General features: G+C 38.9%; 1 protein-coding gene and 1 long non-coding RNA gene across 10 annotated transcripts in view; one reads left to right on the forward strand and one right to left on the reverse strand.

Moving 5' to 3' along the window:
- Positions 1 to 23529, reverse strand: part of LOC118354154 (uncharacterized) — an 83484-nt gene extending 59955 nt beyond the window's left edge. For 3 of the 6 annotated variants that reach the window (XR_007403699.1, XR_007403700.1, XR_007403698.1), the window contains exons 1-4: positions 23512 to 23526; positions 15155 to 15268; positions 14480 to 14592; positions 9866 to 10174 (exon numbers count right to left, since the gene is read on the reverse strand). This is a non-coding gene — a long non-coding RNA (uncharacterized LOC118354154). Of the gene's footprint in view, positions 1 to 9865; positions 10175 to 14479; positions 14593 to 15154; positions 15269 to 23511 lie in introns of all 6 variants that reach the window. The other 3 variants (XR_007403701.1, XR_007403702.1, XR_007403703.1) reach the window with 3 other exon arrangements.
- MKX (mohawk homeobox) overlaps positions 1 to 26002 on the forward strand; it is a 116609-nt gene that overhangs the window by 73728 nt on the left and 16879 nt on the right. The gene's annotated exons all lie outside the window — the stretch shown is intronic.

The raw sequence follows: 26002 nt of genomic DNA on the forward strand, positions 1-26002 counted from the left end.
GCTGCCCTTTAATCCAAAAAAGGAAACACCCCAGAAAAGAAAACTATACATATTACCATAAAGAAATAAAGTAACAAAAACTAAATATCCTTAACTCTTAGTTTTAGTAAGTTTGTTTACTCTAAGATAAATTTCTTTTGAAGTTCTGTCAAAGAAGATCACTGAAGAGTAGTATGGAAACCAGGTGATCCTGCTTAATATCTAGGAGACCCTTGAACAGGCAACATCTTTAAAGGCCAGAATTTTTCTATTAAAAGGTTTGAGTATCAGTTTTCAGCAGAAAGCTTATCAGAATTATCTATAAAGCTAAAAACAAACCAAAACAAAACAGATACCTGGGCTCCACTCTAATGAACCTGGGGAGGCCCAGGCATATGTTGAAGTTGTAAGAATTCTATAGGTGATTCTGACACCCTAGTTGATTCTGAAAAAACAGGTTAGAGCTTTCAAGGTTGCTTTTCACCTTAAAAACCAAAGGAAACAAAACCAAAACAAAGCAGCATAGCACAAAGGTACAGGAGTGAGTGGAATTAAGGATAAGATGCAAGACAGAAAAGCTAAATCATTTTTCCCAGGTAGGTCTCCTATTTTTTCCATTGAGGTATAACAGACATACAACATTCTAGTAGTGTCAGGTGTTCAACATTCTTATCTATATATACTGCAAAATGATCTCCAAACAGTTACAAAATTATTTTTCTTGCTATGAGAACTTTCAAGACTTAGTTGAAAATATGCAACAGTATTATTATGCACATTATGTCCCCATTGCTTTATAACTGGAAGTTTGTATCTTCTGACTTCCTTCACTTATTTCGTCCCAGCAACCACCAAGCTGTGTGCTCTGTATCTATACACTTGGTTTTGGTTTTTTAGACTCTTCACATATATAAGTATTTCCACACTATTTTAATAATAGCTCCACTCACCTTGTCTCCCTATAAAGACACATCCATACAAATGCTCTTCCAAAACATGTTACATGTTAAACATTTTACATATTACTTTCCTCAATCTATATATATAACTGAGAACAATGTACTGAGTTTAATAATATAAATATGGGATCCCTGGGTGGCGCAGCGGTTTGGCGCCTGCCTTTGGCCCAGGGTGCGATCCTGGAGACCCAGGATCGAATCCCACATCAGGCTCCCGGTGCATGGAGCCTGCTTCTCCCTCTGCCTGTGTCTCTGCCTCTCTCTCTCTCTCTCTCTGTGACTATCATACATAAATAAAAATTAAAAAAAAATTTAATAATATAAATATAAAATGCTACTCTGTAAGGTAGTCTTAAAATATTACTAAAGAAAGGTATTGGTTGGGTACCTCTCCTGTGTTTTGAATGCCCTAAAAGAGATCTATTAACGTTACCCAGTATCTTCTATTATATAGTTTATTGTCTTTCCTTTCTTGCAGAACTTTAACAACTTCAGTAGGGGGATTTTGTTGTATTTATCTCTATAGCCCTGGTACGAGAGGACATGACACCAAGATGGCATCAACATGTACTTGTTGAATGGGTACCTGATCCTGCAGTAAAGGCCCAGGTCCACGTACATGCATTCTCCCTCTAATCTCTAAGTATAGAATTTATGATAATACGGAGGAAAGTCTAAGATCTCCATCCTAAATAACTGACAATTACAGCTTTATGCTACTTTCATAAAAGTAAGGAACTATATGTAGTCTTAGAGATAAATTTAACTTATTTAAGCTTATTTTAAATAACCCTATAAAATACTCAACCTTTCTTTTTAAAAAACACAGAGAGGAAATGGAACTATTTGGAATAAACAGTAATGTCATCAAATATATATTTTTATCAAACTAAACAAATAAAAACTTGGGTCTTTCAAAATAAAGACCAAGAAGTAAATGTAGGTAAAAGAACAGTTTTTGCATTACAAAGCCATTTCTATAGGCTCTTCCACTTTTAAAGAATATCATCCTCCAGTCTCATTCCTTAAATGTAAACTCTCCCCAAGCAAATCTAGGTTCCTTTGAGCATTTTTTTCAATCTCTTACACACCTATTTTAAACTTAAACTAAGTCACTTTCCCTTCTGATTATTTCTAAGACTTACAGATCTCTAACCAACTCTTTACTATAAACTTTAAAATTTTATCCTCTCATTTTTGGTATATATGCTTTGACAAAATTTTTCTTTCCCCTTATACTTGTATGAATTATTCACTTACATTTCCAATGCTTACCAGTAGGGGGCATAATCTACTAAAGACTAAACTTCAGAGTCACCTAAAAATCTGTTACTATACCCTAATTCTTTTATGGTTTAAAGTTAATATTCACCTCTTCTAAATCTAGGCCCCCATCCAAAATATCCAAGAGCATAAACCAAAGTCAAAATCTATTTTTGACCTACATTTTTCTGGCACGCCAAATAATTCCTTCTAGATCTACAATAAGATCTAAAGACACTGCACTTAAAAAGGGTAAAAGGTACCATACTACATTTCTAATCATTAATTTCCTCTGATGCTTGGAGAGTTGCTGTAATAATATTCAGGGGAACATGTGAACAAAGCTCAAACTACTGTTGCAAGAAGGGCAGTTTGTTTTGTTCTGTTTTGTAGTAATGGTGTTACACTGAAGATTACAACATGGGGAAGTTACAAAGGAAACAAAGTATTCAAAAGTAGTAGGAAAAAAATGTAATAATAAGGTACCTAGGTGGCAGTAACCTGGTATATAATCTGTGATTTTCACTTATTTTTAATTTGATAATTCATGAATATGTTAAATCACATATCCACCCAGAACCTTTTCTATGCATTTTACAAACGTACAGAAATATGGTGATGTAAAATATGTTAAGATATATTTTTGCACCTTGCTTTTTTATTCAACTGAGGAAATCTTTATGCTATACATGTAAAGGATAAACATACTCTGAAATTTATTCATGAGAGACACAGAAAGAGAGGCAGAGACACAGGCAGAGGGAGAAGCAGGCTCCTCGCAGGGAGCCTGATGTGGGACTTGATCCCAGATCCCGGGGTCACGATCTGAGCCGAAGCAGGTGCCCAACCATGAGCCACCCAAGCATCCCCGTATTGAAACTTTTAACAGATTTTATTAAAGGGATTCCTCTAATAACTGACATACACATTCCCACCAATTGTGCTTCCCCACATCCAGCTGTTAACTGTCACTAATCTTAAAGGTGAAAAATCTTATTTTAATCTTAATTTCCAATATGCACTGATAATCTTTCTCTTGAAATTTTTTAGCCTGCTAAAATATATATAACATAAAACTTACTACTTTAACTACTTTCTAGGTTTACAACTCAGGGCCATTAAGTATTTACAAACTGTTGTGCAAACATCACATAGCACTATCCATCTCCAAAACCTTTTCATCTCTCCAAACAGAAATTCTGTCACCAATTAAACAAGGGCTCATCATCCCACTCCTTAGTAGCCACTATACTACCTCCTTTCAGCATAAGGTCTTCAATTTCATCTATGTCACAGCAGCATGCGTCAGAATTTCCTTCCTTTTTAAGGCTGTATGTCTAGCTAATATATATTTTTTAAAACCTGTAACAGCTGATGGACACCTGAACCATTTCCATCTTTTGGCTATTTTAAATAACAATGGTACAAATATCAGTGTATAACCACCGGTTTGATTCCCTGGCTTTCAATTCTTCTGGTTATATATCCAAGCACAGAATGGTTTGATCCTATGGTAATTCTAGGTTTCATTTTTTGAGGAACTGCTAAACTGTATTCCACAGGAGCTGCATCATTTTGCATTCCTAGAAGCAATGTACAAGAGGTCTTAAAAAAATAAAAATAAAAAAAAGAGGTCTAATTTTTCCCACATCCTCAAAAACATTTATTTTCATTGCTGTTTGTTTTCATAATAATCATCCTATGGGTGTGAAATGTTTTTTTTACTGTAGTTTTGATTGCTTTCTCTGATGCTGAATGCCTTATGTGCTTACTGGCTGGCCTTGGAGAACACGTCTATTCAAGTCCTTTGCCCATTTTTGAGCTAGCTTGTTTCATTTAATTGCTCAGTTATAGGATTTCATATATTCTAGATATTAATCCTTTACTGGATATAGGATTTACAATTTATTTCCTCCTACTGTATGGGTTGCCTTTTGACTCTAGAGTGCCCTCTGATGCACAAAAGCTTTTAATACTGATGAAGTCCGTTTTATCTTTTTCCTTCGTTGCCTGTGCTTTTTGTGTCACATCTAAGAAATCACTACCAAATCCAACGTCACACAAATTTTCACCCGTTTCCTTCTTAGAGTTTTTATAGTTTCAGCTCCTAACTTTAGGTATTTGATCCATTTTGAGTTAACTTTTATAGCTGTAAGCCAAGGCTGGCAATTTTAATTTCCTCTTCTATAACTGCTTGTTCATATCTACTGCTTATTTTTTCTATTAGATTGTCTTTTTTCCTACTGTTTTGACGTATTCTTAATGAATCCTTAACATATTGCTATACGTGTTGCAAGTATTTTCTACCAATTTGAGATATGTCTTGTGTTTAAATTTATCAACATTTTTTTTTAAAAGGCAAAGGCATACTGGATCTTGATTTAAAAAGCCCTTCCCCACCCCTCAAATTATAAATAGTATATTCTTTCATCACAGCTATTCCCCCTGTCCCATTGTTAAAAGTGCCATCTTAGATTAACTAGCATAATTTTAAAGTTATAGACTAATACAGACTAAATTCTTCTACTAACGTATTCAGTTATTCAACAAAATTTGAATCATGGGGGGCCTGCATGGCTCAGTTAGTTGAATGCCTGCCTTTGGCTTAGGTCATGATCCCAGAGCCCTGGGATCCAGCCCTGCATCCCTGCATCAGGCTCCCTGCTTGGTGGGGGGGTGTTTCTCCCCTGCTTGTGCTCTTTTACTCCGTCAAATAAATTTTTTAAAATCTTAAAAAAAATTTGAGTCACTAACACATCTGTAACCAGTTTTCCTAATTTTCATGAAGAGTTTAGTAATCCTAAAAATTATTATAAAGTAAAGCAAAGGAGTGAGGGCTGAACATGGCCCACTCAAGTTAGTTAATGACCTACTACACTAGCTTATAAAAGGCTAGTACTGCCTTAATGCATACTGAAATCTTCAGGTTCATTTAAATTTCACTCAGTCTACATACCATCAAGACACAAAAGCAAAGTTTATTCCAAGTGACTCACACCTCACATTAATGACTAATCCCCCCTCCCGTTAGATTGAGTGCGGAATTAAGTAACCACATTAAGGATTTAGATGCAAACTAGCCCTCAGTAGATTAGCATTACTCAATGAATAGGTCTGCTTCTTTGGTTATTTTGCCTTACTTTTCAAGTTTGTTTATGCTAATAAATCATAACTCTAAAATTACTAAGTAAGAAACTTATTAATTAAGGTCATTAAACTCCTCTCACTCTGGCAGTTATTTGGCCAAAGCAATGGTTTCCTGCCTATTTTGTCATTTCATGAATCTGGAAGAAAGGGTAGAGTTAGATACAATTTAGAACAGTCTATGGGCGACTGAAGAGGCTCCTGGATGACTTCTCATCCAGGTTCCAGTTTCCAACTCCTGGTTTTGGCTCAAGCTCCTTGTCAGGCTCTGCACTATGCTCTGTAGGAAGTCTGCTAGAGATTCTTTCTCCCTCTCCCCGTTAGTCCCCCAGTTCATATTCTCTCTCTTGCACTGTATAATAAATAAATAATATATATATACATATATATATATGAGGAATGGTTAATGGGATACCAACTGATAAAAACCAAGTTTTAGGTGTTTAAGTATATCATTGTCTCTATCACTCTGTTATATGGTTGTCCAATAAAGTAATATGCCAAGAGATGTTCAAATGTTATCCTAACAACAAATACAGATCTAAAAGAAGATGCCTGACCTTGTTTCACCCTACCTAACACCAGGATTGTTTCCTACAAAACCAGAGCTTCAGATTTTCCACACTCTGTCTCTCAAGCAAGCACAGACTTTGAATTTATCCTTTAAATTAATTAATTTAGTTGCTTCTTCTCAAAAGGCACACTGGCATTAAACAGATCTAAATCTTTAGGTTTACAACAATTATAATACTCTTCTTTTTCTCCAAATACATTTCCTAAACCATGAACTACTGTAAGTGCTTTCCAAGCCCTTAACACACACACCATTACCATTCTCTGTTACTTATCCATCTACAAGTATTGATGGTCTATTATTTTTTTCCAGAACTAGGGATAGAGCAGTGGGTCATAATGACAAAGATCTTGCTATTATTTAACACAGCATCTTACCATGGACACCCCCAGATAGAGCCTAGCCATACTATTAGCACTTACAACCAAGAGTCCAAAAGTCTGATATTACCCAATCATCAGCCTTTTAATATAAATTATTTGTTAAGGAAAACTCAAACAAGGAAATCAGTATATTGATAACAGTCAATAAAAAGGCTTAACTTAAAGAACATGGATGTGCCTGAGAGAAAATAAATATTTCAAATTAATGGACACTTCACAAATTTAGACCAACTAATGAACAGTTTGAAAATAGTAGTCTTCATTTATACACAAGGAATACTTGGGAAAATTATACAATTTTTCCTATTTCAATAGTCAACTGCAAGGTAACCAAGTTTCTTCCTGTAAGTTTAAAATTACCATATGTAAAAGTTTTAGAAAAAGTTTGTGATTAGCAAATATACTTTGTAGTATTAAAATGGAATCATCTAGGATTTGTTACCAATTTTTAATTACTGGGGTTCAAATTAATATAGATTTGTGTCTTTCGTTACCCTAGGGTTTTATGGAAATAACATGAATTTTGGAGAAGCTGCCTCTAACATCATGTACTTAAACAGTGGCAATGTTCAGGTTCTTCTTATCTAAAAGATACACCATCTTTGCAATACTGTCTTAAAAAATAAACTAAAATATGTAGTAAACACTTAGCACCAAGCCTGGTACACAGTTAATTTTTAATGGTATTTGGACAGCCCTGGTGGCTCAGTGGTTTAGCGCAGAATTCAGCCCAGAGCGTGGTCCTGGAGACCCCGGATTGAGTCCCACGTCGGGCTCCCTGCATGGAGCCTGCTTCTCCCTCTGCCTGTGTCTGTGCACCCCCCACCCTCTCTCGCTCTCTCATGAATAAATAAATATTTAGAAGAAATTTTTTAATGATATTTTAAAAATTTGTCAGGAATGGTGAAGCATGGAGGGAGAAGGTAGTATAGGTGAACCAAGTTCAACATGTAATTAATACCTAACTCTAAACAGTTTAATTAAGTCAACTAAAATTACAATATGATAGGTGCTATAATAATAAATAAATATAACAGGGAGAGGTTTGGGAAACACAGACTGAGAGAGCATAACTGACGCTGAGAACCCAAGGGCATTGGAGCTGCCTCTTAAAGAGCTCGACAGGATGGAATGTTAGAGCATGTCCTTTTTCAGCGAAAGCTCACAACAAGAATGGATATAACATGCCCAGGATATAACAGGCTGCAAGCAGACTGTCAGGCACTAAGAAGTATGGACGTATCCTGTGGATAATGGAAAAGTATTAGAAGTAACACAATCCAATCTAAATTTTATAATGAAACAACTGTCAGTGAATAGTGTGGATGGAAGGATGCAGAACAGTTATTAGAAGGCTTTTTCAAGAGAGATGCCTGGAGTTTCCATAGTAGTGGCGACAACCAGAGAAAGGATAGAGAAGGCGGAATCCAAGATCTGCTGACAGGTCAGTAGACAGAGATGAGGACAAATTCTAAAGAACAAGAAACAGTTGGGAGGACAGTGTAGTTACTTACCAAGAATCTGAGAATAAGCTGTGGGGAAAGGGAGGCATTTGGGACACAACAAGTCCTTATTGAAATAAAGCAGATAAAAGGTAGGAGTCAGAAATAAAGATTTGGGAGTCACTTTTGTAGATAAGACTGCCTGGCAAAAGAGAACATACTGAGCAAGAAAAAAAGAAAACAGTAAAAGGATGAACAATACTGGTTATTTAGGGGGCAAGAAGAGAACTAGAATATTGAAAAATAGCATTATTCCAGAAGCCAGTGATGGAAAGAATTTCAAAAAGGAGGTAAGAGCTAAGAATTAAATTAACAAGAGAGAAATGACATAAAGATATTTTTTTTAAAAAAAGATTCTATTTATTTGAGATTTTAAAAAGGTGTGAGAGAAAAAAAAAAAGGTGTGAGAGACAGAGGGAGAGCACAAGTAGGGAGGAGGGGCAGAGGGACAGGGACATGCAGGCTCCCTGCTGAGCAGGGAGATGGTTGCAGGGCTCAATCCCAAAACCCTGGGATCATGACCTGAACCAAAGGCATTTAACTGAGTCACTCAGGCACCCCAAGATAAAGACTTTTAAAAGGCCACAGGATTTAATGATTTTTAAAAGAATTTCTGTGACTAAATAATCAAAATTATAAAAATTGAAAAACCGTTAACATCCTTTAGAAAGTACTACCACATTAACAATTACTGCATTAATTCAGATTTCATCCCTCAAGAATTCTCTTTACAAATTTAATTCTGCATCAGGGTAAATATGACTTCAACATATGGATTTTGGTACAAATTATCTTAGGGGAATCTGACAACATTTGGGACGATCTGTTTATGATGCATTAAGCACCAGATGATAAAAGTACGTGGCTTATTTATTTATTTATTTAAAGATTTTATTTATTCATCAGAGAGAGAGAGAGAGAGAGAGAGGCAGAGACACAGGCAGAGGGAGAAACAGGCTCCATGCTGGGAGTCTGACGTGGGACTCGATCCCGGGTCTCCAGGATCACACCCTGGGCCGAAGGCAGCGCTAAACCGCTGAGCCACCCGGGCGGCCCAAAGTACGTGGTTTAAATATGGAATGAGTACTTACAGAAGAAATTCAAATAACATGCATAAAAGAAAACAAGCAGCAAAGAAATCTATGAGAACCCTTTGTAAGCAAATTAAATCAATGTGAAATAATGAATCAAACCATAGATTAAAAGCTTAAAGACTCATTAGCTCCCTGTAACATCTCTTAAACCCACAGGACGTTTAAAAGTTTCTCAGAATTTACTCATGCTAATCTGCTAATTAGGCTGCTAATGGGTCTGCCTATAATTTATTTGCCTATTGTCTTTTAATTTCCTTCATTTCTTAAAACACATTATAATGTGTTAAGTTTAGAATTGTGAGTGGTCTGTGCAAATAAACTTATTATCTCATCACTCTGCTTCTGTTGTATGTTATCTCCTGAGTAGTTGTAGCCACAATTTTTCTCCTTTAACATGCTACGGTTATCAGCACTGAGCTGGATAAACACAATTGGAGTTCTGAAGTTAACTTCTACCCTTCAGATTTAAGTTCTAATTCAGACTTTAAGACTCTTTGTCTTCTGGCCCAGGACACAGTTTTCTTATTCACAAACTGAAACCAATAGTTGCATGTTGTGCAGAAATAACAGGTTTTAAAAGGTCTCTATTCATATCAAATTTTAATTAACAGAAAATTGAGACAATATCTCAACTAAACCATCATGACAATTATCACAAAAAACAAAAATTACTTTTACACAAATATGATGGGACAGTCCTTTGACTTTAAACCATTACTAACTTATAAATTAATAAGCACTTGACTTCGAAGTGTCAAAGGCAAAACAGCTAAGGCTTAGTAATTAAAATTAAAAGAAAAAGCTAAATATGGCTAACTCTAGACCTAAATCTACGCAGTAACATTTAAAAGACTTTTAAAAAGAATTTATAATTAAGAGTCTTATTCAAGCTAATGGAGATACTGTAATATAATAAAAAAAACTCAATCTACAGTTCAACGTGCAGCATCTAGTAATAATGGCATACCTTTTCTTTCTGTTTTCTGTGCAGGGACAGAAGATGTGGGTGTAGGCAGTTTTGATAAAGTAGATGCTCCATTAGCATCAAATGATTTCTTTGGCTGGTGATCAGACTGTAGCGTAAATGGACTAGAAGGAAGAGTGCTTGGGGTAGCAGTTGGATGAACCACTGGTTTGATGGGGTGCTGTACTGGCGTAGAACTACTGTGAGTCTCTGCTCTTGGCAGTCTGTAGTCTCTGTCATTGTGTCTGCTTGTTTGAGACAAAATATTCTGTGGGAGCAAACTACTGGCATCACTGGAATGCTTGTCTTCCACTTTAGTTCACAGTTCGAAAAAAGAGATGTTGGAATGACAGAAGGGGGAAGAAAAAAGATTACGTTAGAATCCTGTCTATAACATCAGCTAATTTAGCAACATACTTATATCTTGTTATAAAACTGCAAGCCCAGTTAGTATCTGCAGTTTTACCACCAGCAAATACTGAAAGAGGATATTTAGCCTCAACTCTAAGTAATCTATAGTCAGATTTCAAATGAGCTATGAGCTTTTGGGGATTCTTTAGAACCACACCACAATTCAAACAAAACACTGGAAAAAAAAAAAAAAACAAACAGTCCATATATGGAGTTTTAACGTTTCACTCAAATGAAAAATTTTAAAGTATTTTAAAAATATAAAAAGCAAATGGTCCATTCTTTTAAAATATGGGCCATGGGTTCTAATAATTGAATTATCCACAGTGGTTCAACTGCAAAGGAATATTAGCTTTATTAGCCTGATTTTTCTGAATACTGAAGTAGCTAATTAGTGGTCTCTAAAGTAGTTTGTGCTAGGGCTTTAAATGGGACGGCTGAATTTATGATGAACTGTGCAATCAGTAATTAAATCAGTTCATATTTTTGAAAATGCTAACAATACAAGTTAGTAATAAGCTCAAGTTATAGATAATGCTATCTGAAAACAGAGAAGGCCTACATCCAGCAGCATAGTCAGAAAAATCTACTTGCTATTACCAGTTATATTAAAAACATCCTCTTCCAATTTGGTCACAAAACATTTAAACCTCAGAAATACTTCTGCTTCCACAAAAAAATAAGGAAAATTCCAATCTTGATAAAATTTATCAAAAAATCTCTAACCAAAATTATAAGTCTAATCAATAACTGAAACTTAAAACAACTTTCAAGTAGAGAAATATCTTAAGATTCAAGCACATATGTAATAATAATATTACCAAAAGATGCCCTCCCCATTGAGTATTTTAGGTTTTTTTTCCCAATTCATGGTTCCTCTGAATCTAGAAACCAAGACAGCACAAAGAAGGAAGTATGCTTAAACTACAAGTCAGTTTCCAAACCTTCAGCGTACAACTCCTACATGTTATACTAAACAGAATGTACTGGCTACTGCCAAAAAGCTTTAGTTATATCAAAACACAAAGTCTTTGACTTAATAAATGAAATTCAGTGTTGTAAGTTACACATATATTAACCTTAACAGAAAAAGGTGAACAGATTGAGCTAATCACAGCAAAATACAAACATCTGTTGCATGATATTAACTCATCAGTAAACTATCCATTTGCATGCACAAGGAACTTAAATTTTATTCTACAATTTCTTCCTGAAAAGAATACTGCTACAACAGAAACGTTTAGGAATAAAACAGAAATAATACCATACCCAATTCCCACCAATCCTGTCACTTGATTACCAATAACTTTTAATTCCTGGACACCAAGAAAAAAATCTCACTTCTGTAAGACTAGAGTCAAAGAGTATCAAGCAAATGTATTCAGATGAAAATTAAAGTTGATACTTCTTCAGACACTTGTAAGCTTTACAGTGGCAGCAGCATTATAGGAACTAAGGAAGCTGTAGCTACAACAGCTTTCTATGATTCACAACTCTAGACGAAACAGTTAACATGGTGACTTTACTTGCACACCGCCTCCACAACAAAGACATTTGGCAAATGTAAGGAGACATTCTTGGTTATCACAACTTGGAAGAGAGGAGGTGTGCTACTGGCATCTAGCATGTAGAGGCCAGGTACAGTACTCTATGTCCTAAGACACAGGACAGCAACCCACAACAAAGAATCACCTAACCCAAAATGTCATTGGTGCTACAGTTGAGAAACACCAAGTTAAGGTTTCTCTAAGTATAGAGCAATAATTCTGTAAGGCACAGATTAAAGACAATGAAAATAATCTAGTAGCAGTAAAACCAAATTAAAAATTTTATCCATAAAGTTTTCAAGGTCAAGTTCTAGATAACATTATTTGCTGTAGTGCATAAAATAAATTGATTTTCTACCTTTTTCTCCTTTCATATAAAATCTTTCAATCTGCCCACCCCCACCAACACGCATACCTTGTATTGGCAGTTCAAACTGCAAAGCTTTAGGTCTTACCCAACATGAACACCAATGTGCTGGACACATGGGAAAATTCTGCCAATACTTTTTGGACAGAAAAAGTTAAGCACTTAAATGACTCAATGACTTCATTACTACCACACTTAGGTATAACTCAGTTGACCAATTAAGGAAAAATAAAAAGAAATATAGCTAAGGTTTTTTTTTTTTTTCTAATTATCACTTAAAACTGAAAAAGTGAGACACATGACTGTACTTCAACACACACAGAGACCTACTGACTCCTCATTTGCACTTTTAGGAATGTGACTAAGGAAGTAATGGGCAAAGATAGACATCACAGCACTGCTGACAGTAGGAAAAGGATAAAAACCACCCAAGTATCCACAGATGATTACCTATAAATGAGGGCACATCAAAAAAAAAAAAAAAAAAAAAAAAAAAGGAAAACCATGTAATTTTAACACACAGGGATTTCTAAACTGACACAGAAATATTTCCTCAAAATATTAATGAACAAAAAAAGGTTAAAAATAGTAACATATAATGCCATTATGTAAAACACACACATATGTAGTTTTAATACACATTTATATACACGCAGAAAAAAGTGTATGTCCCCAAATGTTCTTGGCTCATGAAATTAAAAAAATCCCCTTTTTATTTTTTAGTAACAAACATGCTTCACTTTTGAAATTACAAAGAAAAAAGAGAAGGAACTCCTTCATTTGTGAAAGAAAAAGATGCACACAATTTAAAAACACAATTCTGATTTTATTTCCTTAAAGATGGTTTATTAGAAAGACAAAAAAACACTACTTTCACTTTCATCAATACTTCCATCAGATCTTTATTTACTTCCATTTACTTCAAGAGAGGAGAAGAGACTTAAAATGATAGGGTATTTTGGAAAGAATAAAGCTGACGCACTAGGCTATTTTTTTTCCCTCTCTGGGAACTATCACCCACTAAGTGAGAGGCCTGGCCCAAAATCTTAAAAAAAAAAAAAAAAAAAGTGACTATTTTTTTTACAACCATTTGCCACTCCTCCACCATATCTTCTCAATATCCTTCTGCAGTTTGTTCAGACAGAACTACTACAAGCTGGGTGCGGTTTTTTTTTTTTTTTTTAAACCTGGAGAGGAAAACCTTTACCTTATTTCTGATTGTTTGCAAGAAGTAACAGTTATTCAAGATATTAAGTAAAATGGAACCAGGACCCAAGTCTTCTGTCTCAAAAATAGTTTTAATTTCCTTACTTCAGTACACTAAATCATTGTTTTGTAAGAATTAAATACAATTTCACTAGTACAAAAAAATTAAATGTTCAAAGGAACATATCTTAAAAATTCAGTGAAGAATTATGTTACTTTACTATCTGCTTCATCTTAAAACTTTTCCCATCAAAAAAGCAGTACTGTCTTGCTAAGACCAAATACAACCTTCTATGTAAGTTACAGGAAGAAGATGTCCAAGAATTCCCTGAACACATCTTAAAAATTCTTCCAAATTTCAAAATCTAATAAAAAGCCTAAGAAGTCTATGGTGGCATTTAAATTCTATTCTGGGCAAAAGGAAGCCACTGGGAATAGAGGACCTTTACTAAAAGCTTCAAATTCAAATTTAATTTGAATTAAGAAATAAATGCATATTACTCATATTGTCCCACTTAGACAAAATGTGACCTCAAAAACCTTTAAGGTATGCTCACAGTATAGAGATGCTATTCACATCTATGATGATGTAATCAGTTCCCAGATAAAAGGTAAAAAAGTTTCTCACTGATAAACACAAAACACCAAGAGACACTTTAATGTTACCATCTGTGTGTGGCTACAATTCAATTGTTAGATTCAAACATTCAATGAGTTTTGGAAGAAGTTTCACTGTCCAGTTTAACAGGACACAATTCAGCAAAGGGGGGAAAAAAAACCCAAACAACTCCTGTTTTAAGAGTCAATCCACAATATGAGATTTTGTTTTCCACCAATTCAACTGCATCATAGCCAGTATGAGTAGTGAAGAATAACATACGTGTACTAATCCTCCATGAACTCTTTTCCTTTTCAGGAAACAAAATGGTGGAGGTTAGGAAGACAGATCTAACATAAAAGAAACTATACATTTACATTATTTTAGTTTACATATGTAAACAGCTATGCATATGGATATAAACATACAAACTATAGGAGTGAATTAAACATCATGTTGTTTCAAAGAAAAAAAAAATTAATACTTACTTCCACTGGCAAACCCACTAGTGGCTGTTGCTTGCATCACCTCCCTTCTGTAATCCCTATCTTTTGGGAAGCTGTTAACTGCCATCTTGTTTGCTTCTTTTTGTCTCTGTTCTCTAAAAATAAAACATAGATAAACTCATAAAAATTACATCAGGTACAATGAGTTTACATATGACACTTCTGACCAAATGCTCAACAGAATGTTATATGGAAAATAAAAGAACTGAACATAGCCATAATATCAACTGGTATGGGAGATGAAACATAGCTAACAGAACATTAATGTTTCTCAGTGATAGCATTATAGCAATTGTTTATAACACCATTAAACCCTACAACCAAAACTCCCCAATATTAATTCTACACATATGAAGGAAACATTAATATACTTTAAATTATGAAAATGTTCATTATAAATGATAATATAGGTTGATATAAAATCTTAAATATACTGATGGTTTACAAGGTCCTTGTGGACAGTGACTTATCCAAGTTTTTTCTTTCTTTCTTTTTTTTTTTTAAGCAAAGAGAAATTATAGAAAACATAATGGGCCAACTATTGCAATTGAAGGGGGGAATGAGGAGTTTCACTAAGAAACCTAAGCTGAGAAAGTTCTAAGATGTTAAGCTGTAGTCAAGAATAATAAGTATTTTTTAATGAGTAAGAGCAAATACCTTTCAAGCCACTCTTTTGGGAAACCATTGTGAAACTTCGGTTCGACAATTGTAGTAGTATTTTTTCCCAGAAGAGCTAATATGCTCAGACCAGTCATCTGCAGAATCATAAGGCTTAAAAATACATTTTTAAAAATTAGAAAATATTAATACTATTTAACCACTTATTATGAAACTTCAACAGTCAATGGTTTTCAAAGCACATATAAGGGAAAAGACCATAAAAAAAATGTACCCTGATATAAAATGTAATTGTGTGTGTGTGTGTGTGTGTGTGTGTGTAGATATCTATCTATGTGTGTGTGTGTGTAGATATCTATCTATATCTCTTAGGAGACTTTAGTCTATGAAAACCTTCAAAAATAACAATGGAAAATCCGGTAAAATACGAAATTAAAACAGATTCATATACATTAGTTTATTAAGCACAGAATGAGAAATGCAAAATTAACATCTTGACTTTGGAAAAGCATTACCAAAGTTCCCCATTACATAATTTTAATTGCTGAAATCCTGTCACATGGGGGGGGGGTGGAGATTAGAAAACCCATACTTAACTGATTTCATGACATGATGGCGTATCAATTTTAAACTCATGCACAATAATACTCATATATATTAGTAACCAAGAACAATTGGTCTGTATTCACTGTTACTTAGTGAAGAAAAAAAAAAACCCACAGAATTTAAAAATAAAACTATAAACACAGAGCTAATTAAAAGCCATATATTTGCTTCACCTTCAAAATCCATGAGATTGGGCAAGCTAAACCTTGTCTCACATAATATATGAGGTCAGCAGCATCACTCATATCCCTGTAACAAAAACTAGCCTTTCAAAAACTCTCAGATACATTCTCTTTAGGTATTTTACAGGTATAGTAAAATTATAAAGAAATTAGAGAAATCTGAAAGGAGGGCCAATTTCCATGCTACTGATCTAAAAAGTGTAAAATTTAAAGAAGTGCACTGGCCCCAGGAATCTGGAAGAATCCCAAGTTACTTCTAGATGAATTTCTGGACTATTTCCTCAAAGGAGCTTTGAGATTAATGAAATGTTATACGTTGGTAGTCTACAATTCTGGTTCACCAGTGGACAGTGACCCAATCTTAAAGCTTGAGGAAAAGAATGAACCTTCATGCCCTGCTGACTCAGCTTTAATTTTGCCAAGTAGGCAACAAGCCTAGAGATAGTCGTAAGAGTTATCCATACGCCATAAAACTAATTGGTGACAGAAAAAAGGATAAAAACTTAAGTTTCAGGATGCCCATTATTGCCACCAAATCAATACCAATTCTCAAAATGCTGCAATAATTTTAAGAGATGAAAAAATATTGCAGATTCTGTCACACTTATGCTCTTGGGATTATGCCTCAAAATAATGAAGCTATTGGCAATCAGCCCTGTGCCTCCAAACCTCTCATACAGAAAGTTAATTCTCAATCCTTCTAGTTTCCAAAGGTAGGCTACAACCAAGTTGCAGAAACCCAATCACAGAAGGCCAAGTTCTAAAAGCTTTTTCACCACTTACTACTCCCTGTACCTAAATTATTATACAAACTGAATACTTTTTTTAAAGATTTTATTTACTTATGAGAGAGAGAGAGAGAGAGAGAGGCAGAGACATAGGCAGAAGGAGAAGCAGGCTCCATGCAGGGAGCCAACGTGGAACTCGATCCCGGGTCTCCAGGATCAGGCCCTGGACTGAAAGTGGCGCTAAACCGCTGAGCCACCTGGGCTGCCCCAAACTGAATACTTCTATGCATGTATCTGGAAGATTTGGGTTGCTTGGAAGGTGGTTACATGAGATTGATTATGATAACTAGTCTGGTTGGAGAGGTAGATAAGATTTGAGACAGGTGGATGAGAGGACATCAGAGCAGGGCAGAGTGATCTACACCACTGCTCTTCAAAGCGATGGCTTTGTGAATTGTTACCTGTTCTGCAGGGGATAAGGAGCATGCATCAAAAAAAAAAAATTATATCAACATACTTTTTTCCTTGTCAAAGTCTCACTTTAAGAAAAAAGGGTATTTTTTTTCCAGCTCAAGTAAATGGTATATTATTTAATGACAGTTAATTTACACCCAGGTTAACTCCAGGACAGTTAAAAGTTTACAGGCCAGAACCTTGAAGAATAGGAGTCTATGACACTGTGTGGATTCTGCCCACCAAATCTTAGCTCAGTATAACTTAATGTCTTACTTAACAAAATGTGTTTCAGCGTACAGCATTACAACAACATACTAATAACTCTAGTTTATCTTCTCCACCCCACTTCCATACTCAAAAAAAAAAAAAAAGGTTGTGGGGGGGAAACCTTTTAGTAATGGGAAATATTTAAATACTGTTGTGCAATAGGTGTTACAATGCTTTTCTTCATTGTGTATTTTCAACCTTATTGAAGTATGATTGACAAAACTGGAAGATATTTAGTGTATGCTGTGATGATTTGACACTGTGAAAGGATTCCACCCATCTGGTTTATTAACACATCATCACCTAACAGATTTTATGAAAACATTTAAGTCTTCATCTCAGCAAATTTCAATTACACAATATAGTGTTACCAGTTACCATCACCATATTAAACATTAGATCTTAAAGTTGTTAAATTTGATTAAAAAAAAAAAAAGAGTATCTAAAACCAAGAACTAGGGATCCCCTGGGTGGCTCAGCGGTTTAACACCTGCCTTCGGTCCAGGGCGTGATCTTACTTCTCCCTCTGCCTGTGTCTTTGCCCCTCCCCCCCGTGTGTCTCATGAATAAATAAATAAAATTAAAAAATTAAAAAAAAAAACCAACAAGCGAAGAACTAAACTTCAAAAAGGTCTGCAAACACTTCAAATTTGCTGGCTTAGGCTTGATATACTAAGGCAGGAGTTTTCCTTGTGTTGTCCAGGAACCCTTGAGGGACCCCAAAATCATTTCAAAAGATCAAAACTATTTTCATAATAACACTAATATGATGGTCTTTTTCTTCCTCATTCTACCACAAAAACAGTGGAGTTTTCCCAGATGCTGTAGAAAAGTATGTTATCATGGAAGATTGAATGCAGAGCACATCTGAAGTTTCCTCTTAAGAGAGGCATTAAAGAGATACTCAAGATCTATTTTTTTAATTTTATAATTATTTTTCATAAAAACATTACATAAGCTAACATTAAAGGGTTTACAATCAACTGATTTTAGAATTATTTTTCATAGTTATCAAGTTTTTTAAATAAAGATTTTGAGTTGGGGGACATGGCAGGCACTCTTAGGCAAGGGTGAGGAGCGGCGGGAGAAGCAGGCTCCCCACTGAATAGTATGACATTGAGCTCTATGCCAGGACCCTAGGATCCTGACCTGAGCCTACAGCAGATGTTTGATTGAGTCACCCAAGTGACTCATTTATCAAGCTTTAATTTTTAATATGGTAAATATTGGTAGAAGATAAACAACAGCTCTCAGTTTTCATGACTGTAGAGACAGAGGTCTTGAGACCAAAAGGGATGAAAAGGACTGCTCTGAAAGAATGTACTAAACAAATAAAGAGGCACCCATCTGCTCTCCTTCAATTCAAAATGTCTTTTAACCATGTTTTTCTCCTCTTAAAAAAGTGTATATCCCTTTCTGCACTCTCCCTTAAAATACAGAATCCTACTACTTCTTCCCCAAGTGAAAAGATGGAAAAAAAAATAGTTAATCCTAGAAATTAACTGATGAATTGTTAATAAGGAATGGTTCACTGAATAACATCTACAACATCAAGGAAAGGCATTTACTATAACAAAGAAATTCATGGGGCCTAAGAGTTTTCTGATAAATTTATATATTTTAAAAAATTAAGTAGAATATCTTCAGGCAAAGACTGGTTACAGAAAGTAGAGCTTGAGAGCCTCAATTTGAAAAGCTCCAAAAAATGCAGAAGATATTTAAGGGATAACAAGTGGTGCTGGAATATAAATGCAAAGTCATCTGTGATTGAATTTAAAGAACTTCCCAGCAAATCAAAATTGGTAGATATGTAGAAGGGAAGATATCAATTAACTCTTTAAATGTGAATAATTTTTTTTTCTAAATGAAGCAATTCGGAGGCGTCTTAAAAATCACAAATATGCATAACTAATCTATAACAAGCTACATGTGATCTGTAAGTCTTATTATGATTTATATTAGGAAGGAAGAGACATTCAAAAAAGTTTTTCCTAAATAGTTTATCATAGGCTAGGTTCTATGTTAAATCACAATAAATGTTCATCACAGGACTTAGGGAACTACATGTGAGTATCTTAATCTAATACTGAAAAAATAAGGTTAACTTCTACTAGACCATCATCAACGTTTGATACATATAAATCATTCATACAACCAAATGTCTATGTAGATAACTAGATAATATTGTTACTGATTTTCAAAGTTGGATTTAAAGTCTGAAAACTTCAAAGAGAAAAAAGAACTATTTTTAAAAAAAAGTTATTCCATAACTTCTTAAACCTAGGTTAAAATAATGTCTTGACCTACGTTATTCATCTGTTATTTTATTCTTTCATTATGAAAATATTAGATAAAAACTAATTTTATGTTTTAAAATTTTTACTCAAAAACTTCCATTAAAAGTGATTTAAAGACAAAGTGAGTTTACAGTAACCTGCAGAAAGATTCAAAAGCTAACATCTCAGATAAGATTAAATTTGTAATTTATAAATAATTTAGGTGTTATGCTCACAGCACTGGGTGCATTATAATGAAAAAGACCATTACTCGGAGATTATATACCTATACTTGAAATTTATAGAAAGGGAAATCCTGATTCTGAAAACACGTAACACTTAATCCATTCAGGTAACAGTCTTCAGCTTCCACCCATAAAATGAAATCCCCTGACACCGTTTATGATTTGGGTCCATCAAGCTTACATGCCCATTATTTATTCTTTCTGATTTCACTACATTTAGCCCATGTCTTAGAAATCAAAACAAGCAGAATTAGTTTTCTCTGAATTATGATTTTTTAAAAAGCCAAAACAATGTCCAAGTGGCCTGCCACTGTAACTATCAGCAAAGAACTACCAAATTGAAATTGTAATGATAAATGGCACTTTAGAGTTTGTTACTTTGCAAATTAACAAGGCCACTTTCCACGAAATTAGATTCATTCTAAAATCCTGAATATATACTTTATTGGAAATAACTCATTACAAGTAGTTTGATGACAACAACTATTAAGGTTTACTAAGCTGCTGTCTCAGCCTCAACACCACCCCCTTCTCTACTGTGATGCTACTAGGACTGGGATACTGCAAATAATGCTGTTTAGTCAGCTAGCTTCCTGTTAGATTCTGCCCATAGGAGGCACTGGAATTCACACTGAGAGGCAGGACAAGGAGACACCTAGCAGCCACAGCTCCAGTTTCCAGTTCTCTGTTATCTGACCCAAGCCAGAACCAGCTTCATCACACCGCTTGCAGGTACTATATCACCAGTTCTGCAGGGCCCCTCCTTTAAGCCATTAGGTTCTAATAACTACATCCTCTTCCTACCATACTTCAGCTCTCAGGGTAAATATATATATACTGTATGTGTGTTACCTCAGTGTTCCTTTTTGGTTTCTCCACTCCTCAATAACAGGCAGTATGTGCTTAACCAATCCTGCATGTAAAATTTTCTGTGTTGTCAAATTTTCTGTGCTAAAATAACTAACATGTTTTGTTTTCCTACCTAGACTCTGTTACAGTATTTAAAATTATTCTAAATTTATCTTCATGAAAATGCTATCTATCATTTATGTTTTGAATTTCTTTGGAAATGTACTACCCACAATGTTTCAAGAAGGGGTAAGAAATAATCAGTCTCAAAGACCTTTCAAATCTGATTAAGGTAGGATGATCACCCAAATATCCAAGGCAAAATCTGTTGGATTCAACCTACACTTTTATAGCCTTCTAGTTGTTCTTTCCTTTCTGTATTTTCCACGCTACCATCTGATAGAATTTTTTAAATTCCAAGTACGAGGTTACTTCACCATTTATATTATTCAATAGCTCTAATTAATTAATGTTATTAATTCTTTCAAAGAACCAACTCCTGGTTTTGTTTGATCTGTTCCACAGTTCTTCTGGTCTCGATTTCGTTGAGTTCTGCTCGAATCTTTATTAACTCTCTTCTGCTGGGTGTAGGATCTATTTGCTGTTTTTTTTTTTTTTTCTCTAGGTCCTTTAGGTGTAAGGTTAGCTTTTGTATTTGAGTTCTTTCCAGCTTTTGGATGGCTGCTAGTATTGTGATGTATTTCCCCCTCAGGACTGCTTTTGGTGTATCCCAAAGGTTTTAAATGGTAGTATATTCATTCTCATTAGTTTCCATGAATCTTTTTAATTTCTCCTTAATTTCCTGGTTGACCCTTTCATCTTTTAGCAGGATGGTCCTTAACCTCCACGTGTTTGAAGTCTTTCCAAACTTCTTGTTGTGATTTAGTTCTAATTTCAAGGCATCATGGTCTGAGAATATGCAGGGGACGATCCCAATCTTTGGGTATCGGCTCAGATCCAATTTGTGACCCAGTATGTGGTCTATTCTGGAGAAAGTTCCATGTGCACTTGAGAAGAATGTATTTTCAGTTGAGTTTGGATGTAAAGTTCTGTAGATATCTGTGAAATCCATCTGGTCCAGTGTATCATTTAAAGCTCTCGTTTCTTTGGAGATGTTGTGTTTAGGAAACTATCAAGTGTAGAAAGCGCTAGATTGAAGTCACAAAGTATAAGTGTATTATTATCTAAGTACGTCTTCACTTTGGTTATTAATTGATTGATATATTTGGCAGCCTCCACATTCGCGGCATATATATTGAGGATTGTTAAGTCCTCTTGTTGGATAGATCCTTTAATTATGATATAGTGTCCCTCTTCATCTCTCACTGCGGTCTTCGGGGTACGTTTTAGTTTATCGGATATAAGGATGGCTACCCCTGCTTTCTTTTGAGGACCATTCGAATGGTAAATGGTTCTCCAACCTTTTATTTTCAGGCTGTAGGTGTCCTTCTGTCTAAAATGAGTCTCTTGTAGACAGCAAATAGACGGGTCCTGCTTTTTTATCCAGTCTGAAACCCTGCGCCTTTTGATGGGGTCATTAAGCCCGTTCACGTTCAGAGTTACTATTGAAAGATATGAGTTTAGTGTCATCATGATACTTATTCAGTCCCCGTTTTTGTGGATTGTTCCAGTGGACTTCTTCTTAAAGGGGAATTTTGAGAGTCCCCCTTAAAATTTCTTGCAGAGCTGGTTTGGAGGTCACATATTCTTTCAGTTCCTGCCTGTCTTGTAAGCTCTTTCTTTCTCCTTCCATTCTGATTGAGATCCTTGCTGGATAAAGTATTCTCGGTTGCATGTGTTTCTCATTTAGGACCCTGACTATATCCTGCCAGCCCTTTCTGGCTTGCCAGGTCTCTGTGGAGAGGTCTGCAGTTACTCTAATACTCCTCCCCATAAAAGTCAGGGATTTCTTGTCTCTTGCTGCTTTAAGGATCTTCTCTTTATCTTTGGAATTTGCAAGCTTCACCATTAAATGTCGAGGTGTTGAACAGTTTTTATTCATTTCAGGGGGTGGAATCTCTCTATTTCCTGGATATGAATGCCTGTTTCCCTTCCCAGATTAGCAAAGTTTTCAGATATGATTTGTTCAAATACATATTCTGGGCCTCTGTCACATTTGGCGCCCTCTGGAACCCCAATGAAACGTAGGTTTTTCTTCCTCAGGCTGTCATTTATTTCCCTTAATCTATCCTCATGGTCCTTTACTTGTTTGTCTCTTTTTTCCTCATTTCCCTCTTTGCCATCAACTTGTCTTCTATGTCACTCACTCGTTCTTCTACCTTGTTAACCCTCATCATTAGAACTTCTAGTTTGGATTGTGTCTCATTCAATTGATTTTTAATTTCTGCCTGATTAGCTCTAAATTCTGCAGTCATGAAGTCTCTTGAGTCCTTTTTGCTTTTTTCTAGAGCCACCAGTAGCTTTATAATAATGCTTCTGAATTGGCTTTCTGACATTGAATTGTAATCCAGATTTTGTAACTCTATGGGAGAGAGGATGTTTCTGATTCTTTCTTTTGAGGTGAGGTTTTCCTTCTAGTCATTTTGCTCAGTGCAGAGTGCCCAAAAACATGTTGTATTGGGAAAAGGAGAAAAAGAGAGGAGAGAAAGACGGAAAGAAAGAAAAAAGAAGAAAGAAAAAAGGAAGAAAAAGAGAAGAAAAAGAAAAAAAGAAAGGAAAAAAGGGGTGGGGGAAGCAAACAGAAATAAAAAATAACAACAACAACAACAACAACAAAACAAGGGGGAGTATCGTCTGATTCTGTATCCTGCAAGTCGCTTGTCTTACCCTGGAACTTTCCAGTGCTGCTTGGTCAATAACTTGTTTTTCCCCTGTCCTTCTCGCTGGTCTTCTGGGGGAGGGTCTATTGTGCTGATTTTCAGTTGTTAGCACTTGGGGGAGCTGCTCAACCCCCTGCCTGGTGCAGGGCTCAGTGGGGGTTGTTTACCCCGTGAGGCCCCAGTGCGCAGGCGCCAGCGAGGGGCTCCCAGCGTGCACTGGGCTCGAGCGCGGTCCCCCGGACTGACGGCCAGCCGACCCTGCGGACAGACGGGCCACAAAGCATGTCGCCCTGCGCCTGCTGAACCGCGAGCGCCCGAGGATGTCAGCGCTGAGGAAGGTGCGAGCCGCGGGGGCCGAGCTGCCGGGGCGACCGGTCGCGGGCTGCGCGGCGGCCTCGTCCCTCGCGGCGCCTGGGTGCCTCGCCGGCGGTGCTTCCCGGACCCTGCACTCCCGCGGCGTGGGTGCCGCGCGGGCTGTGCCGGGCAGACGGGCGGGTTGCAGGAGCTGCGGTGCCTGAGGAGGGGGCGGCGTCCGGCTCCCGCGCGGCAGCGGCGAGGGCCCAGGGGCCCAGGCGGAAGCGGCTCGTGTTTAGGGCAGCGCGAGCGGCGGACAGACGGTCCCTGGACAGCTCGAGAGCCTCCGTCCACGTCGCCCGAGGCAGCAAGTGCCGGGTCTGTCCTCCGGATGCGGGGCACCGCCCCTGGGGGGACGCGCGCTACCTTCGTGTCGCCCTGGCACCGGCCGCGCAGGCGGCGCTGGGACCGTGGGGCTGCGGGCGAGCTGCACTTGCTGCAGGCTACCGCCGCCTCCAGCGCCAGGGGACCCGCGCCACAGGTGGCATCCGGGGCGGGGCCTGCGCGCCGGCAGGGGCGGGGGAGCGGTGGGGCGGAAGGAACCCCGGACGACGGGGCGCGGCGCTGCCTGGGCTCCCCGCACTTGCCTGGCCCTTCCCCAGGTGCCTCCGCGCGCCGGCCGGCCCCCAGCGCGCCAGGCCTCCTGGGCGCCCAGTGCGCAGGCGCCGGCGGCGGGCTCCGAGCGTGTGCCGGGCTGGAGCGCGGTGGGGCGCGTGGCGGCGGCGGCGGCGGCGGGGGAGCGGTGGGGCGGAAGGACCCCCGGACGGCAGGGCGCGGTGCTGCCTGGGCTCCCCGGTGCGGGTGTGGCCCCTCCCCAGGTGCCTCCGCACTCAGGCCGGCCCCCAGCGTGCGGGGCCTCCCGGTCGACCAGTGCGCAGGCGCCGGCGGGGGGCTCCCAGCGTGCACTGCGCTCGAGCGCGGTCCCCCGGACTGACGGCCAGCCCTGCGGATGGACGGGCCGTGTGCCCTGTCGCCCTGCGCCTGCTGAACTCCGAGCGCCCGAGGATGTCTGCGCTGAGGAAGGTACGGGCCGCGGGCGGGGCGCGGGCAGGGACCCGGAGCTGCAGGGGTGACCGGTCGTGGGCTGCGCGCGGCGGCCTGGTGCCTCGCCGGCGGTGCTTCCCGGACCCTGCACTCCCGGGGCGTGGGTGCGGCGCGGACTGTTCCGGGCAGACGGGCGGGCTGGAGGAGCTGCGGGGCCTGAGGAGGGGGCGGCGTCCGGCTCCCGCGGGGCAGCGGCGAGGGCCCAGGGGCCCAGGCGGAAGCGGCTCGTGTTTAGGGCAGCGCCAGCGGCGGACAGACGGTCCCTGGACAGCTCGAGAGCCTCCGTCCACGTCGCCCGAGGCAGCAAGTGCCGGGTCTGTCCTCCGGATGCGGGGCACCGCCCCTGGGGGGACGCGCGCTACCTTCGTGTCGCCCTGGCACCGGCCGCGCAGGCGCGCTGGGACCGTGGGGCTGCGGGCGAGCTGCACTTGCTGCAGGCTACCGCCGCCTCCAGCGCCAGGGGACCCGCGCCACAGGTGGCATCCGGGGCGGGGCCTGCGCGCCGGCAGGGGCGGGGGAGCGGTGGGGCGGAAGGATCCCCGGACGCCATGCTCGGCGCTGCCTGGGCTCCCCGCGCTTGCCTGGCCCTTCCCAGGTGCCTCCGCGCGCCGGCTGGCCCCCAGCGCGCCAGGCCTCCGGGGCGCCCAGTGCGCAGGCGCCGGCGGCGGGCTCCGAGCGTGTGCCGGGCTGGAGCGCGGTGGGACGCGTGGCGGTGGCGGCGGCGGCGGCCCCGCGGATTGTCGGCTGGCGGTGCGGATGGACGGACGGGCCACAAAGCATGTCGCCCTTCGCCTGCTGAACTCAGAGCGCTCGAGGATGTCGGCGCTGAGGAAGGTGCGAGCCGCCGGGGCCGCGGGCGGGGCGCGGGCTGCACGCGGCGCCCTCCTCCCTCGCCCGGGCTGGCTGTCTCGCTGGCGGGGCCTCCCGGACCACGCGCTGCCGGGGCGTGGGTGCGGCGCAGGGTGCGATGGGCTGGTTTTCATGATCTCCTAGTACTTATCTGTTGCTTTTTAAAATTTTTTCCTTGTTGATGGTTTTGAAAAGCCATAGTTTAAATATCGGGGCCGTATAATTAAAAAGAAATCGATTATCTTCAGAAG

Source organism: Canis lupus, chromosome 2, assembly GCF_003254725.2.
Source record: "Canis lupus dingo isolate Sandy chromosome 2, ASM325472v2, whole genome shotgun sequence".
In the NCBI taxonomy this organism is placed as follows: domain Eukaryota; kingdom Metazoa; phylum Chordata; class Mammalia; order Carnivora; family Canidae; genus Canis; species Canis lupus.